Source organism: Kogia breviceps, chromosome 9 (genome assembly GCF_026419965.1).
Source record: "Kogia breviceps isolate mKogBre1 chromosome 9, mKogBre1 haplotype 1, whole genome shotgun sequence".
In the NCBI taxonomy this organism is placed as follows: domain Eukaryota; kingdom Metazoa; phylum Chordata; class Mammalia; order Artiodactyla; family Physeteridae; genus Kogia; species Kogia breviceps.
The window spans coordinates 74,654,177-74,672,706 of NC_081318.1; the positions used below are offsets into that span (position 1 = coordinate 74,654,177).

General features: G+C 44.9%; 1 protein-coding gene across 4 annotated transcripts in view; it reads right to left on the reverse strand.

Moving 5' to 3' along the window:
• CDCA7L (cell division cycle associated 7 like) overlaps positions 1 to 15,281 on the reverse strand; it is a 202,993-nt gene extending 187,712 nt beyond the window's left edge. For 3 of the 4 annotated variants that reach the window (XM_067042657.1, XM_067042655.1, XM_067042653.1), the window contains exon 1: positions 8,352 to 8,870. The gene's annotated coding sequence lies outside the window, so the exon portion shown is untranslated. Of the gene's footprint in view, positions 1 to 8,351; positions 8,871 to 13,548; positions 13,608 to 14,701 lie in introns of those variants that run through there. The other variant, XM_067042652.1, reaches the window with a different exon arrangement.
• Positions 15,282 to 18,530: the final 3,249 nt, after the last annotated feature.

Consider the following 18,530-nt stretch of genomic DNA (forward strand, 5'->3'; position numbering starts at 1 on the left):
CTGTCTCTTTTGACGTTTTTGTATTCTTTGTACAAATTTTCTACAATAAGCATGTATTACTTTTATAACTTGAAAAAATAAATAAATACAAAAACAAACAAGGTCTTTTTATTTTCTAATTCTTCAGTTTTTTCCCATCTGAAAACTTTGAGGTCTGTTTTCCTATAGTTGGTAATTACTTTTGTATTTTACCCCACGAAGGAATATTTTTTTCCAATATTGAGAGTACAACTCTAGAGAGAAAAAGATGCCCTTTAACTAGAAGAGCTTAAGACCAAGAAAGTTAAGATAGAACGTAACAAAAACTACAACTGGGCTTGCTAACAACCAAACAGGAGCAAGTAAGCAGAACAGGAAAATCCATCCACAGAGCAGGAAATGACAATATTTCATCAGGTTAGTGAGCTCCGCTGCCATTTACTTCATTACCATTGTGGTGTAAAAGCTGGGAGAACTGATGAACATTTTGCAGGCTGGCTGAGGTTTTCTGAGCGTTAACGTGTATCCACTCATTCCATCACTCACGTTATTGCCACATGCTTGTCAGTCACATTGCCTTTGTATGAGGCTGGTTGAGATTCAGATCAAACGTGTGGCAGATAAAAGACTCCTGAAGTTCTTCCAGTCTTAAAAAACTCTGCAGATTGGACTGACTTTCACTTAAGTGAAAGAATCTCATCAACGACAAAACCTAAGGCATTCAACAGCAGAACTCCTGATGAGCTGAAATGCCCTTGGGGAGACCAACGATGCCAGCCTCGGCAGGGCCTGGAGATCAAGACCGTAGTGAGTGGTGCTAGGGCGAGAGACTCTTTCGTCTCGCATAATATTCTCTATTTACATTTGTATAGAAAATTTCAAAATCCTTTCAGAGCATTAATCACTTTGATCTCTGTAACCACCCTTTCAAATAAATACAGCAGAGTGCATCAACCTCCTTTCACTGACGGGTAGATTGAGGATCCCAGAGATGGACTACTTTATAGACCTTTACACTGTTTTCTGGGAGGAAACTGAAGCAGGCCTGGAACTGGGTTCAGTTCCCTTTCAACATGCCTCACTGCCTTTATATGCCCTGCAGGAACTGAAAGAGCAGAAATGCTCACACCTATGGCACTGAGATACTCTGTCATTGGCATTAGGTGAACAGTCCCTGGTAACTGATCCAATTTGATGCGTACATGGGCAAGTAATTTTCTGTTAGACATCATCATCATTAGCATTCAACAATTAAAAATCTCATCCCCTTAGCCCAGAAAAGCCAATGGAGAAGCTGTTCAGGTAGTTCTGATCCAAATTTCACAAATCCAACAGGCTTGGTTTTTCCATCGAAGGTAAAGCATATGAATAATTGGCTCTGGAGGCCGCTGAATGGCTGACCCTTGTGAGGCTTGCTGGCCACCCTGGGTTGTTCTGTTCAGACTGTCATCTGGCAGCTGCAGCTTTCAAGCAATTATCCATGGTCACTTAGTGACAGCATTAGGAAAGTTAAGTTGGGATAGTTCCCAACTCCTAATTTACCTCGCAATAAAAATGGAAAGTGAAAAAGAAAACTAGCTCGGCTGCAGCCTCTAAGTGTTTTTGAAAGACCCAGCTGGGGCAGGGGGGTATGAAGGAAGATATCTGACCAAGAACTTGGATTAGCTGGAGATGTTGGGGGAGGACCTGGAGAGCCCCAGGAGTTCGTTTTAGCGGGCAAAGGAGCTAGGAGTTTTAAGAGGAGGAAGTGGAAAATTTGTGCTTAGCCCGAGGGTGCTTCTCTCCTACAGATGCTCAGACTAGACCCTGTGATCTCTGCCCTTTTCAGGCATGTTTTCTTTCCTCTCCTTTGATAGTGCATCTTAGACCTGGTGCCATCAACGTGAACATTTAGGACTCTATTTTGTAATTTCGGGGAATTCTTATTGCTACATGTGACCATGTCAGACACCCTAACTGAAAGAAAGTCAACTTTATCTTAATTTTGAATCCTGTAAGTTGCTTATTTGTTTGAAAAATTATTTCTGATTCCAAGAACTTTATAAGAACTATAATCAAAAGAAAAAAAAGGAAGTGGGGGGAGAAACCACCCACCATGCTACCACCCTAGCGTTCACTTTTCCTCCTATACACTCATCAGGGAATTTTTAATTTTATTTATTTTTAAAAATTATTTATTTATTTTTGGCTGCAGTAGGTCTTCGTTGCTGCGCGTGGGCTTTCTCTAGTTGCGAGGAGCGGGAGCTACTCTTCGTTGCGGTGCACGGGCTTCTCATTGTGGTGTCTTCTCTTGTGGCAGAGCATGGGCTCTAGGCATGTGGGCTTCAGTAGTTGTGGCACGCGGGCTCAGTAGCTGTGGCTCGCAGGTTCTAGAGCACAGGCTCAGTAGTTGTGGCACACGGGTTTAGCCACCCTGAGGCATGTGGGATCTTCCTGGACCAGGGCTCGAACCCATGTCCCCTGCATTGGCAGGCGGATTCTTAACCACTGCGCCACCAGGGCAATCCCTCAGGGAATTTTTTAAAAAGAAGTTTCCCACTAAAGATGCTGCATATTTCACGGGACAGGGCTTCAGCACAGCAATCAGGATAAAGTGGCAGGCTTTGGGAGGGTGACTACCGTTTTAAACATGAGTGAATACCAGAACTATCCCAGAAGTCCTCAGCTGGCTAATGTTTAGCCACTTCTCCAACCTACAGCTCTGTAGGTTCTCCCACCTCCCATGGCTCTGTTCCAAGAATTCTTGACACTGGAAATTAGCTCAGCTCCTTATAATTTAAGCAAGACTTAATTTAAACAAATTGTTCAGTTACCACCTGGAAAAGCCCTGGCAGAGAGGTAGAAAAACCCTCTAAAACGTTGAGTCGGTTTTACTCTACATTTTCCTAATTATTTGCTGTGTGTACCTCTTTCTAGTTAGCTATTACTAAGTCTTCATTTTCTCCTTGCCCATTTTCACCTGTTTAACTTGAATTTCTGTGCACCTTCCTTCTCTCCCCAGTTTCCCTCCTTTTGATTTTTTCTTCCTTCCCCTTCTGATGGGCTGCTAATGTAGTGGGCAGCACAGCCTCATAGGCTGATTAGAAAAGGTTCCTGCAGGAAGTGTTGCTTCTGTTTTTGATCATCCTGGGCAGCCAGCAACATCTTCATCGGTAGGTAGGAGACGGACAAAAGTGTTAACTCTGGTTATGATTTCCTTTCTCATCCTATTGCTAATTTTTAAAAGCTGACAGACACCAAAAGCAAAGGTAACAGAAGCAAAAAAAAACCAAGTGGGATTACATCAAACTAAAAAGCTTCTGCACAGCAAAGAAAATCATCAACAAAATGAAAAGGCAACCTATTAAATGGGAGAAAATACTTTCAAATCATGTATCTGATAAGGGGTTAATAGCCAAAATATATTAAGAACTCGTACAACTCAATAGCAGGAAACCAAACAACTGGATTAAAAACTGGGCAGAGGATTTGAATAGACATTTTTCCTAAGAAAACATGCAGATGGCCAACAGGTACATGAAAAGGACTTAACACTACTCATCTTCAGGGAGATGTAAATCAAAACCATAATGAGATATCGCTTCACACCTGTCAGAATGACACTCATCAAAAAGACAAGAAATGGTAAGTGTTGGGAAGAATACGGAGAAAGGGGAACCCTGTGCTTTGTTGGTAGGAACCGTGAATTGGTGTAGCCACTAAGGAAAAGAGTATGGAGGTTCCTCAAGAAATTAAAAATAGAACTGTTATAGGATCCAGCAATTCCACTTCTGGGTATTTATCTGAAGAAAACAACACTAACTGAAAAAGATATCTATACCCACATATTTATCGCAGCATTACTGACAATAGCCAAGACATAGAAACAACCTAAGTGCCCACTGATGGATGAATAAAGAAATACATACACACAATGGACTATTGTTCAGCCATAAAAATGGGAACTCTTGCCATCTGAAACAACACAGATGAACCTTGAGGGCATTATGCTTAGTGAAGTAAGTCAGACAGAGAAAGACAATACCATATGATCTCACTTAGAGATAGAATCACACACACACACACACAAAAGAACTCATAGATACAGAGAACAGATTGATGGTTGCCAGAGAAAGGGATTGGGGTGGGTGAAATAGGTGAAGGGGTCAAAAGGGACAAACTTCCAGTTATAGTATAAATAAGTCCCGGGGATGTAATGTACAGCATGGTGGCTATAGCTAATAATACTGTACTGTATATCTGAAAGTTGCTGAGAGAGTAGATCTTAAAAGTTCTCATCACAAGAAAAAGAAATGTGTAATTATGTGTGGTGATAAATGTTAACTAGACTTGTCGTGGTGATCGTCTCACAATACATACAAATATCAAATCATTATATAGTACACTTGAAACTAATATAATGTTATATGTCAATTATATCTCAACAAAAAACAAATTAAAAGCTGACAAATATCACAAACATCACAAAATCCAGACATAGCATTACATAGTTATTAAAATATCTATATTATGTATTATATAGAAAGTATATAAATATACATATAAATTATATAATGTATATAATGTACTTATGGAATGTATCTATATGATGTATTAATGTATTGACTGACCAGTCCACCATTATTTTTCCTACAGTTTTGGTTGTGAACTTTTTACATAAAAATGATTTTTGTAATATCAAATAGAAGCAAGCAACTCACTATTCTTAATGTCACATAAGGTTTTTGGATTGTTGTCAAATTTAGGAAAACTACTAAGCTTTTGTTTCAGGAGTAAGTCTTAAGATTTCAAGGTATTAATCATTTTAAATACCGTAAATTGAAGTAACTTATGAATCAGTCCGTCATAGATGTCCTTGTAGTGGCCCATTATGATTTTAAAATATTTTTGATCTCTGACAGGATAAAACCTCCACTTTGACCCAACAGCAATGAGAACTAAATCTTTTACTGACAATACTAACGTTCTGATGACTGCACACGTTTGTTGTTTTTTTAAACTTTTTTTTTGGTACGCGGGCCTCTCACTGTTGTGGCCTCTCCCGCTGCGGAGCACAGGCTCCGGACGCGCAGGCTCAGCGGCCACGGCTCACGGGCCCAGCCGCTCCGCGGCATGTGGGATCTTCCCGGACCGGGACACGAACCCGTGTCTCCTGCATCGGCAGGCGGACTCTCAACCACTGCGCCACCAGGGAAGCCCCTGCACAAGTTTTATACAGACTAGCTTCTGGCTTTGTACATTTCAAACCAGTTTCTTCTTCATTACAGATATACTTTGGTGTTGCGCAGCTTTGTTTTACAATGCCAGGTGAGGAAGCACGGTAGACCATAGGGATATTCATAAAAGCCCTCCCCACACTGGGACAATTAGCATGACTTATTTCTACAGGAGAAAAATGGGAACCAAATAGACATATCCCATGAAATCCAAACCAAATGTTTGTGCAATTCAGCTTTCTCTTAGCTGGATCCCCAAAATAATGGTCGCCACCTCTGATGACACCAGATGCAAAAAGTCATTAGAGGGCAAGTTCAAGAGGAAAGTGTTTTTAATGGATTACAGTTAAAATACCTTATTTTTTCCCGATTTTACAAGAACACTTGACATCTGAACACATTCTTGGTCATGCTCAGGACCTTGGAAGAAGCCATAAAAATGCATAACTCTGAACCTGCAGCTTTACTAGCTTCACTATGAATCTGCCTTTGCGATAGAATAAATTCAACTTGTGCTTTTTTTAGAGATAGAGAAAAGCTTTAAGGACAAAAGAAAACTTATTCTGTAAGGAGAACTAAATTCAGTTGCTTTTACATATTTCAGAAGATAAAAATCATAACTTTTGTACAGTAGCTGTCTGTATAGATGCAGCTATTGAGTAAAATTTCAGACCCACAGATTATGAGAGGCACACGGTGACAGTGAAGGGAAGGGTGGCTTGTTGAACCAAGGAACTGGTGAAGCAGAGCAATTGGGAATCACTTCAATTCAGACACCACGCAATTCTGGCCTTGCTTCCGGCCCCCCAATGTTACCCAAGATACTGAGAGAATCACCATCTCATCTTTGGCAAGCAACTTCTTTCAAAACCAAACCTACCAAACAACAGTGAAAACATCAACCTTTCTTCCTCTTCCATCTCACCCAAAAACCTTATCCTTTCCTTGTCAAATGCTTAACCCAGCTGATAGGAGAAAGGAGAGTTCTTTTTGTTCTTTTGCTGGATGGGAAGGCACCTTAACTTCTGCTTTGGAGTCCATTTTGATTAGACACTCCCCTTTATAATGGGCTCTGAGGTCCATCTTCTGGGTCTCCACACTAAGAAACCAGTGAAGGGCTTCCCTTGTGGCGCAGTGGTTGAGAGTCTGCCTGCCAATGCAGGGGACACAGGTTCAAGCCCTGGTCTGGGAGGAACCCACATGCCGCGGAGCAACAAAGCCCGTGAGCCACAACGACTGAGCATATGCGTCTGGAGCCTGTGCTCCGCGACAAGACAGGCTGCGACACTGAAAGGCCCGTGTACCGCGATGAAGAGGGGCCCCCGCTCGCCGCAACTAGAGAAAGCCCGCGCACAGAAACGAAGACCCAACACAGCCAAAAATATATAAATTAATTAATTTTTTTAAAAAAAGAATCAGATTTATATTAAAAAGAAAAGAAAAACCAGTGAAAACTCTTCCACAGCAGGTTAGGGAACATGGGCTGATCCAAGATGGATCTTCATGATATCAACAGTGGTGGAGGGGGATCTGTGTTCCTTTGCTCAGTGGGTGTGTTCTTTCCTTTTTGAAACTGTGCTCTTTGTATGTTTTGATCCTAGAGAGTAGAAGGGAGAAGCTCAAAAACCTAGTGATGTGTAGAAGTGAAATATGACATTGCTGAGCTGTTTTCCCCACAGCTATCTCCCACTCTAGTTTCCCTAATGAAACAACATCCAAGAATCAAAAACCACAATTCACAAATTCATTCATAAAAATGCATTCACAAATATTTGTTCAATGCCAGTACTGAAGATGTAGCAGTGCACAGGGCAACATTCCAGTCCTCACGCTCACGACATTCTAACGAGTGAGGCCCTAAGCTGGGAATGAGAGAAGCGAGAGCTTAGTGGGCAGTAGGGCATGGTGGAAGATGAGGAAGGAGAAGTACCCTGGGTCACAGCCACTAGAGCTTCGAGGGCCACTGTGAGGGCTTTGGATTTTATTCTAATCCATTGGAAAGTTTGTGACATCATCTGGTTATTTTAAACGGCCCACTCTGGCTGCTGTACTGAGAATAGACTGTAGGGGGCGCGCAGAGGCAAGGAGCTCTGTTTAGAGGTCGTCGGAATAAGAAAGGAGAGCTGAAGGCGGCTCGGTCTAGGAAGGTCACTGTGAATCCGCTTTTGTGCGTCAGTACAAAGAACTGAGAGCTCACTGATACACAGCAATGAGCAATGTTTGACCAAGTCTGGACCCCAAACCCCTGCTGAATTTGCAAAGCCTCCGAATTACATTTCCCACACATTTTATGCATCTAACTCCAAACTGAAGATGGCGGAACTTGCATATCATCATAGCAGGGGTTAGATTGACAGACCGAGGGCCCACGCTTCCCTTATTCATTTGTACCAACTGCACAGTGGATGACAAAGTTTTGGGGGCCAGACACACCCGGGCTGGAGTCCATACTCTGCTATGGAGAGCAGAGCAACTCTGGGCAAGTTCTTAACCTCATAGTCTCCGTTTCACAGGGTGGAAATGCAGAGACTGTTGCCATCAAGTTGTGGGAGGGACAAATTAGAATTATGTAAGTAAGGGTTTAGCAGAGCGCAGGGCATCTGATAGAAATCGGATCCAAAATATAGCCACATCAGTGTGAAAACAGCCACTTTCTGCACTTTGGAGGTAAAATTTCTTCTGCAATTTTCTATTTACCTGGTGAAACACCTTTTGGAATAGTACTCAAATTCCTGGCAAGTCTCCAGGAAATTGATTTAATCTGGCTGATTCTCTAAATTAGCGTATTTCCAAGTAGGGACTGCACCGATTGTGACACCAGAGGTGCTTGTTAAAATGCACATTCCTGGGCAGCGTCCCATTATTTCCAAACAAGAAACTCTAAGGCGAGGGCCAGGATCTGCATTTCAGGCTCCTCACCGGTCGTGCTGCCTTTCAAGAACCATCCCCCTGCGAGGTCCAGGTAGGTCCGGGGAGAAGGGGCCCCAGGACACACCCCAACGGCCATGGAAGAGTTGGAGCCAGGGCTCCACCGTGCTTTGCAAAAAAAAGCCCCCTCTGCCTCCACTGCGGCGGCCGCAGGAGGCTCCGCCACCAACGGGAACAATTTTCATCTCGGGGAACATCTCAGTCCTTTTGGTCGTTGCAGTTGCTTACCTCTGGGTTTAGTGTCCCCTCCCGCAGCCCCCCACTCGCACCGCAGGCCAAGCCGGGAAGCGCACAGCCTTCGCGCACCTTGCAGGCTCTCACTTTCCTGACCACAGCGACACCTGCTGAGGCAACGCGGTATGTGCATGTGCAGCGCGTAGATGGTGCCGCTGGCTGAGCACCCCGGCGGCTGCGCGCCGGGCAAGAGACGCAGGCCGGTCACCTGGCTAAGGATCGTCGGGGCCGATGACCAGGGTGGGGGGGCGGGGGGCGTAGGGGAATTTCGGAGTGGCGCCCCCTGGCCCGCGAGATCTTGCTGGAGGACCAAGTGTCTTTTTAGAAAATCGAAGGACCAGCGACTTCCAGAGCCCGCCAGCCTATTAGCGTTTCCGTTAGAGTGAAATGAGCCTCACAGAAAGGGAAGGATGCGACCCTGTAGTCCAGGAGGAAAAAAGATGCTGAAATCCGCTTGTCGCTCCCTGCCAGTCAGGGCTTGGAGCCACGGCTCCTGCTACCACCCTGTTTATGTGGGTCTCTGCGCCCATCTCATCACCACTCCCCAAGCGGTAACTCCGCAGGAGAACCTAAAAAATTAGGTAGAGTGGGACAAGTCCCTGGGAACAAGTGCAGGAAGGCAGCAAAAGAGGGGACATATGTAGAGGTAAGGGAGAGAAATCAAGAGAGCTTTCTTAGAAAGGTTTAATCGGACAGTAGGAGGGCAGAAGTGAATGGGATCCTAGCCCACGACACTTCCCTCCGCACCTTCCACAGCCACTCCATCTTTCTCTCCTTGCTCCTGAGGGTTGCCTGGAGGCACAGAACTAGACATTGAAGTCTCCCTCACTTGGGTATCGTAGCTTGGGCTGCTGTGACAAATACAATAGTCACTAGGTGACTTAGAAATTTGTATCACAGTTCTGGAGGCTGGGAGGAAAGAGATCAGGGTGCCAGTATGATTGGGTGCTGGTAAGACCCTCTTTCTGGTTTGCAGCCCAAGGACTTCTTGTAGTGTCCTCACATGGTGGATAGCAGACGGAAGAAATAAGCTCCGTCTCTACTTAAGAGGGCACTAATCCCATTCATAGGGCTCCACCCTCATGACCTAATTTTGTTCCAAAGGCCAAATACTATCACTTTGGGGATTAGGGCTTATGAGATTTGGGGGTGTGGGGGAATGCAGTCCATAAAAAGGACCCCTCAGGACATCTGGGGGATTCTGAGATGGAAGTAATTTAGTCTGTCACATTAGATATTATCACTTTGTGTTCCTTCCACTCTCAGTTCTATGAGATATGAGACTTTGTGTCCCTGTTGTACCCCAGTGCCTGGCATTTAGTGGCTGCTTAATACGTATTTCTTCAATGGACAATTCTAAAACACACTAATTTGGAGTTTACTGTGTGCCAGGCAGTGTTTTAAGATCTTCACCTATAGTAACCCACTTATTCCTCACTACAACTGTAGGAGGTAAGGTTTTCAGATAAGGAAAGCCAGTCATCCCATAAATAATGTACATGGGATCACACTGTGGAGTCCTCACAGCTAACCAGGGCACCACACTGCCTCTTATGAATGAATTCATAAGGTTTTCCAGAAAAAGATATAGGCTTTGGGGCTGCAAAAGGCCTTGGTAACAAGGAGGACCCTTCTGACTTAATGTTGGGGAAGAACTGGAGCCGAGCCCTGAAGTCTCTAGGCTCCTAGACTAATGTCTGGAACCTCACCCACAATAACCAGCCCCTAGGGGCTCTTTCTCATGCTTGTGGCTATGGCCATGGTTCTCAACTTGGTCTGCACATTGGAGTCACCTGCAAGAGCTTTTTTTAAAATAACCCAGTGGCTCAGACCACCTCCCAACACTAACTGAATCAGAATCTTTAAGACTGAGTCCCAGCCATCATTTCAGTACTTCTGAAAGTTTCCCCGGTGATTCCAACGTGCAGGTAAACTGAGGATACAGGGAGCTGGCTGGGAATCAGGAACCTTGTTCTTAAACTGTGGCCACTAATCACTGATTCAGAATCACTGGGTTTGCTTGTCAACAGTATAGATTTCTGGGTCCCATCCAGATTTACTGAATCAAAATCTCTTGGAGTGGGTCACAGGATCTGCTCAAAAGAAGAAACAAAACACAAGCTCCCAGAGATTTACATGCACACTGCAGTATGAGAACTGCTAGGGCAGCTGTTTTTAAAGTATGGACCACCAGCAGCAGCATCACCTGGAACCTGTCAGAAATACAAATGCATTGGCTCCACCGCTGACCTCCTGCACCAGAAACTGGGAATGGGATCCAGCAGTCTGCATTCAATGAGGCTCCAGTGATCTTGGTGCCTGCCGCAGTTTGCAAACAACTTCTCTGAATAAAGGGCCTCTGGTTCGAATTCCAGCTTGGTCACTCACTACCCATATGACCCCGGAAAGCTTATTTAACACCTCTGTGCTTCAGTTTCTTCATTTTTAGTTGGGTACAGGGTGTTATTGGTTGAATTATGTTCTCCCAAATGCATATGCTGAAGCCCTCACGCCCAATACCTCAAAATGTGACCTTACTTGGAAATAGGGTCATTGCAGATGTAATTAGTTAAGATGAGGTCCTACTGGAGTAGTGTGGGTTTCAAATCCGATATGACGAGTGTCCTTATAAAATGGGGAAATCTGGAGACAGACAAGCACACAGGGAGAATGTCCCATGAAGAAAGGTGTTCTATTGCCACAAGCCAAGGATCTACCAGAAACTAAGACAGAGACCTGGAATAAATCTTTCACTAGAATCACAGAGGGAGCGGGGCTCTGCCCACACGTTGATTTGGGACTCTTGGTCCCAAAGAACTGTGAGAATACATTTCTGTTTAAGCCACTCTGTCTGTGGTACTTTTTGACGGCGGTGCTAGCAAACGAATTTGGGGGCATTTGGGATGAGACACGTAGCCCAATGCCTATACTAGTGGTTTCCCAATAAATGGGAGATTTTGTTATTTCAAAAGAAGGGGGGGAAAGTGATTCTGTACTCTGTCTCCTTAAGTAGGGGTTAAACCTGAGAATCAAGAAATGAAACAAAGTCGAACATTCCACCCAGTGGACTGAGGCCGGGGTGGTGTGAGCCAAGCCTCCCTGGCCCTGGCTGGAGGCTAACAAACAGTGGACAGATGGTCACCATTTCTGGTCACTCCCGATCTGGATAAGAGCCAAATGAGGGATCCAGAGGCAATGGCGTGTTCAGCTCTGATGTAGCTGTCCTCATCTCTGAAGCTCTCTGTGGAGGCCTCAGCTGCCTTCCACGAATTGTCCCAGCCCTTCCTGGTCAAAAGCACCCCTGTCTCAGTGACCAGAGCCTATTACCAGTCCCCTGATCTACTCAGACCCTCCAAAACTGTGTGTGTATGTGTGTGTGTGTGTGTGTGTGTGTGTGTGTGTGTGTGTGTGTGTGTGTGTGTGTGAGACAGAGTGAGAGAGAGAGAGATTCATTGAATCACCTGAAATGAAATGAATATTAGTGAAGCAGAATAGAAGTTCCCTTCATCACTCTCACAGTGTAGTTATCTGGCTGCTGGTTGGACAGTGCCCAGCCTCTGTAAGCGAGTAACTTCTTTCGCTTCCATTTGTTCACCAGAGAGCAGGAAGGAGCCAGGCTGCTTCAGACTTCCTTCTGTGCATGTTACCTGAGCAATTGGGGATCCACTTCTTTCCTGCCAGCCCCATTCTACACCATGCCTGGCACTGGGGATTGGAGCCCATTTTCTAAGCGTTTGTCCCAAGGCAGCTGGCAAGCCAGGTTTATCAAGGGAGTGGGGTCTTATGCAATTTCCAGGGTGCTTTCCATTTTAAAGCCTGCACCACTTCTTCCAATTCACCAAGGAGGCAGAGATCATCTGAGGCATAGTGTTCCCCAGTGGCAGCTGCTCAGTGACAAAGGGAATCATCCCAGCAGGCTGGGCTGACTTCCACCGCTGCCCTAGGACCTGCGCGATTTCACGGCAACTCAGGGGAGTTAATCAGGCTCAATCATGCCCTATCATCCCAAGTGTGACCCTTAGGCCTGCTGTTAGCTGACTTCAGTAGTTAACAGCGAGAGGCCTTCTGTTCCAACAGGAAGCTAAGCATTCCAACCAACTGTAGAGTTTAAATTAAAACTCCCTACTGACATTCCATCCAGTTCTTGAATATCCTCTTTTCCCTCCAGGCAGTAAGGGAAATAAAGGGCACCAGTCTCGAGTTAGTAAGACTCTGTGGTGTGAGCTTATGCAATTATGCAACCTCTCTAAATTTCAGAGCTCTGGTTTTTCTCCTTTAAAATGGATTTAATAATACCTCTTTGGCTTTTCTCCTAAGGTCGTTAAAATTCAAGGAGGTTGTGTATGTAAACAATAAAGAGTGATACACATGTAAGCACTGCACAGTAGTGAAATGGATCATGGCATTGTAAATTTATCCTATCCTGCTTGTTGGGTGGGGTTCATTGACCCGGATATAATGGCTTTGCATATGTCTTTAAAGAATGCAGATGAAATTCAACAGTAAAGTAGCAGATTGAATAAGGGCAGACTGAAGAGAACGAACATCTATGGGCATTATGTCATTTAATTCACTCAAAAATCAAGTGAAAGAGAAGCTGTAACCGAGTAGAACCCTGTGGGGTCTTCTGAGGTCAGACGCCCTCAAGTCCTCTACCTGCCTCTCATTTGTAGAAAAACTTTAACCCCCTAGGCCTTCCCGGAGTTCCAAAGAATATGTTTAATTAGAGACATGAGAAGATGCAGAAGCAAAGGGAAACGTCAAGCAAGACAAAATAATGGTAATTTAGCTATTAAACAAAGTCGAGGACCTTTAGCTCCTCCTCAAAGGCTGTAGATAATATTCTGAGCCAAATCCTTTGAGCTGTTTTGCAGCTACTGAAACCCCGCCAGGTGGAAGAAGTTAACTGCACGCCGCCCACAAGCACTGCAGACCGATCCTAGACCAGCTGGAACCAGAAAGTTGATGATGTTAACTCCCAATTACCTCACCATGAGCTGATCACCCATTCCCAACCCCCACTCCCTTACCCTGTCTTTAAAAACCTTTCCCCGGAGGGAAGAGATATGGGAACAAATGTATATGTATAACTGATTCATTTTGTTGTAACACAGAAACTAACACACCATTGTAAAACAGTTATACTCCAATAAAGATGATAAATAAATAAAATAAAAATAAAAACCTTTACCTGAAAGCCAGCAATGCTGGCTTCTAAGCACTAGCTTCCTGGACTCCTCGCGCAGTGCCCTGTGATAAACGTCACTTTCCTTCACCATGAGCTGGTGTCAGTAGACTGCCTTTACTTTGCACAGGCCAGTGGACCCGTTTGGTTCAGTTACAAAGTAATGAACCAAATGTTAAACCAGAGGTTCCCAAACTTTCTCAGTTCATGGTCCTCCTAGTGTGTCAGCATCCCTAGCAAAGGAAATACCTAACTGTTCTATTTATTATGTAGTCAGGTTCAAACAATTCAATCCACATTGATAGTCTAACAACTTAGCACCTCTTGGGCCCTGCACATCTTCACAAATTTTAGAATCAGATACAACGGACAACTCATTTCTCCTTCCACATTCCTTTCATACAGTGCTAGTATTTTTTATCACAGCTGCAATTTTTGCCTGTCATTAACATGACATCAACAGAAGGCACGTAGTGATTTAAGATTGAAAATGAACTATTTCAAGCTAGTGGTTCACACAGTACTGGACCACTGTTGCTGTGTTTCCCAAGAAATGTAAAAATATCCCAGAGAACCCCCTACAAGTTCACTAGGGTGCCTCAGTGCACAGTTTGGAAACTAAGGTAAAAAACTAAGGCTCAAAGGTGGGAAGTAACTTCCAGTCAGAGCTTTTCAAATGTTAACATACACAGGGATCCCCTGGAGGTCTTGTTACACTGTGGGCTCTGATTCAGCAGGTCTGGAATGGGGCCCCCCCGAGAGGCAGCTTTTCTAACAAGCTCCTGAGTTTGGAGGATACGGCCAGTTCATGGACCACGCTCTAAGTAGTGAGGCTTTAAGTGAAGCAGCCAGGAGAGGTAGGGCAGTGAACAGTCCACATCTCCAAAGCCCATGCTCTTTCCCACAACCAAACTGCTTCTCATATAACTTCTAGAAATTAGAATTTCTAGAAATTCTAGAAATTAGAATTCCAGTTTCTAGCTCTGCCCATAATGAGGCTTGAAAGTTCTCTCTCCCATCCACAAAATAACCAAGAAAGCTGAACAAACCCCAAATCAACAACTCCTCTGAGGTCCGTCAGAGAACTGAAGTCACAGGACAAGCCACTGCCCCCAAATCTGGAGAGACCAACAGGCAGACGCAGAGAATCACAACTTACCAGAGCAGAAACATCCGTGGAAACCAGTGCCCGGGAAGGAAAGGCTGAAGTGTATTTGATGACTTGCTGGAAAGTTAAACCTCCTGCGAGGCGCCCACACTTCTGCGAGTGTTACCTGCAGGAGCCCTGCCAGATTCTCACAGGGAAGATCAGAGAAAAGGCCCCTCCTACTTCTGAGCAGGGCAGGGCGAAAATAGCCTTTCTTAAATACACCTGGAGAATTCCATTCTTCTTAATTAACAAGACCTGCTCTCAAAAGAAACCAATTTACCAGAGCCTAACCTGCTGAGGTTTTGCCAGATCCTAACCAACCTGGGGGAGTGGAAATAGCCAACTCAGCCCTCTCTAGCCTCTCTGTCTCGCTGAAAAGGGAAGCAAACAAAACAAAACTGAGAAGCTCTTGTGAAGGTCACAGCCCGGGCCCAGGCTCACTAAAAGGGCCATAGACGCTTTCCCTCCACATCACCTTCCACCTCACATAGATGCTTTCCCTCCAAATCACCTTCCACATCACTAGGGCTCCCTATAACAACTGCGGGATACACCTGGGAGAACTGTGCCTCTCAGAAGATTTAAGAAGCCTCTGGGGAAATCCAAGGGCAACAGGGGAGGTAAAAACAAGGACACTGGAGGAAAGATTAGCCTCTAACACCTACAGCTCCAGCAAACAGAAAACACAGCCCAATTCCAAGCCAGATAAACACAAAACCTCACGCTAATGGCCTGTTTCCTTCAGTTCCTTGTACCCAGTACTTCATGTCCCGGCTCATGACAAAAAATTCTAAGGCACGCTAAAAGACAAAAACCACAATTTGAAGAGCCTCCAAACCCCTGGCCCATGTTTCATCGTCCCATCAGACTTCACTTACCAAACACAAATTCAAAACTAAACTTATTCAGAATTTCAGGACAGAAGCCACAGAGCATTACAGCCCAAGCAGGTCACATGTCTGTGAAGCCAGCCTGCACGTCAATCACAGTCTGGTCAGCAAGTGTGACTCCAGTTATTCACAGCTGAACTCTGTCTGCTTCAGATCCCGCCCGAGAACTAAGTTCTGGAAAGGACGGAGTTTTGAGCAGTTGGTTTTACTCCACCCACTGTGTTTTCCTTCAAATCACAGTACAGGCAGACCTCAGAGATATGGTGGAATTGGCTCCAGACCATCACCATAGACTGAATGTCACAACAAAGCAAGTCACAAATATTTTAATTTCCCAATGCATATAAAAGTTATGCTCAGTGTGCAATGGCATTACATCTAAAAAAATAATGTACATACCTTAATTTTAAAATACCTTAATGCTAAAATATGCTAACCATCATCTGAGCCTTGAGCAAGGTGTAGTGGTAACATCAAAGATCACTGACCACAGATCATGACAACAAATACAATAATGAAAAAGTCTGAAATATTTTGAGAATTACCAAAATGTAATACAGAAACACAAAATGAGCAAATGCTATTGGAAAAATGGCACTGAGAGACTTGCTTCAGGCAGGGTTGCCACAAACCTTCAATTTTGTAAAATATCTGCAAAGCACAATAAAACGAGGTCTGCCTGTACTGTTCCTGGGACCACCTGTAGCTCAGCGGGCCTGTGGTAGCCCACGTGCTTTCTCACTAGACGCGTGCCTTGTCCCTGAGGGCAAACCCTCTGTCCTGCTGCAGGACGGAGCCCCCAGTCCTGTGTATGTATCTGCCACGCTCCATCACACACTGAAGGATGTCTCCTCAGTGCAGGCACGCTTAGCTGTTTTCAGAGGGAAACAGTATGTGTGAAACGCTGCACGTCATCTGCAGAAGCAATTCAACCGAAAGACACTCTCATAAGATATTTACTTAAAGCAAATCAAAGCTATTCAGTAAGACAAACAGTAAAACACGGGCGACATTATCTCACTGCAAAGAGGATTGCCTCAGCCTCACCGACAGACGCTCACGGCCATGAGAACATAAGTAAAAACTCAACAAAGCCCTGGTGCCAGTGGGTGTTCTGTCAGCCATCGGAATTTAGGCACCAAACCATAGTTCACGCAGCATGTTAGAAGCAGCGGAGGGTCAACTGAAAAGGGGAATCATCCGTGGTTAATGACCAGTAATGCAACAGTAATTGTAACACAGGGATAGAAATTGCTATCTACCATCACAAGTGCCTTTTTGAGGGTGGATCCTGGAAAAATGAAAGGCTCTTTCATTCTGCCCAGTTCCCTAATGGGTTTGGAGTTTGGCTTGGAGCTAAACTTTGGTAGTGGGGCAGTACAAGCTGAAATTGGAAGGATCTGGTTTTCCTCCTGAAAGGAAGGCAGTAGAGGAACTGAGTAGGAAGCTGGAGTTTGCACTATGGAAAAATGGCCAAGCGTTTTTTTTTTTTTTAAATAAGGGATGTCTTGAATTCAATGTTAAATTGTATGTGTTGCTATATTAATGGGATGGTACGAAATGCTTATTGACATCCATTTCTCACTTCCGAGGTTACAAAGTGGTGCTGTGATAACAACAGACACAGGGCACTGTAAAGAACCAAGTTCCCAGATTCTCCAGGTCCGAGGGGCTACCAGCATTCATATGGGATCTATGTAGACAATGAGTTAGACCTGCAAGGGGGACCAACTCCTGCTACCAGCAGTCACATAAAGGTAAACCACTGTGCAGTAAAGGGTTAACCTTGCCCAAAGAAAGGCTGGACCCAGGTGAGGCTCCTAAGAGTTAACCCCTGAGCCCGTGGAAGAGCCTGCCTGATCAGTGTCTTTGTTTACCTGGTTGCCTTGGACCACATCCAATAGTCTAGGCCAACAATGTGATTTATGATGGAGGCCTTGGGCCATATCGTATCAGCTTGACCTCTAAGGGCTGGAGACTGAAGTCAGTCATATGTGTGGTCAGCCATGCTGACATGACAGACCCCCAACAAAAACCTTGGATACCAAGGCCGGGGTGAGCTTCCCCGGTAGCGATAACCTGGGCACGTTGCCACACATCACTTCTGGGAGAAGTAAGCGCTGTTCCACAACTCCACTGGGAGAGGATCAATGGAAAATCACACCCGGTCGCTCTTGGACTCTGCCCAACACACCTCTTCCGTTTGCTGTAATACGTCATAATGGTGAGTATAATCACTTTTCTGAGTTCTGTGAGTCCTTCTAGAGAATCATGGAACTTGAGGGTGGTCTTGGGGACTTCCTGAACTGCAGCCTGTCTCTGCTTCCCCTCACCAGGTAATTGCAGAGAAAAGGAAGGGTGGGGGTCCCAGAGCATGCCTATCCCCTCCCAGTGCTGCAGGCTCACATCACAGGACCGTGCCCTGTCCTGAAAGGGGTGATACTGACAGGAAAGTGGAACTTCAGAAATAAACAGCATGGAATTTTTGTAACCAGAAGAAGACTGTTAGAATAACAAAGTGATTGGAAAGTAAGAGTCAGCCTGAGACGTGGAGGGAACCCATCTGATGCTTTAACAGAGGCCAGTGGGAGGAGTTGTTGAGAAAAGGGTTCATATTGATACCATACCATTTGAGATGCCTCCGTGAAGCTGGCCTTCACACAAATGTTCCTTCTGCATAGGACAGTCATTTTCAACCCAGACTGCACTTAGAATAAGGTCCTAAGGCATGTGGGCCTTATCTGCAGGGATTCTATTTTAATTAGGATGGTCTAGAGGGTTGCCATTACTAATTTTTAAATTTTTTAAATTTTTTAAGAATAGTTGGGGTTTATTTACTTGAGCCCAGCCGCTCCACGGCACGTGGGATCTTCCCAGACTGGAGCTCGAACCCGTGTCCCTTGTATCAGCAGGCGGACTCCCAGCCACTGTGCCACCAGGGAAGCCCA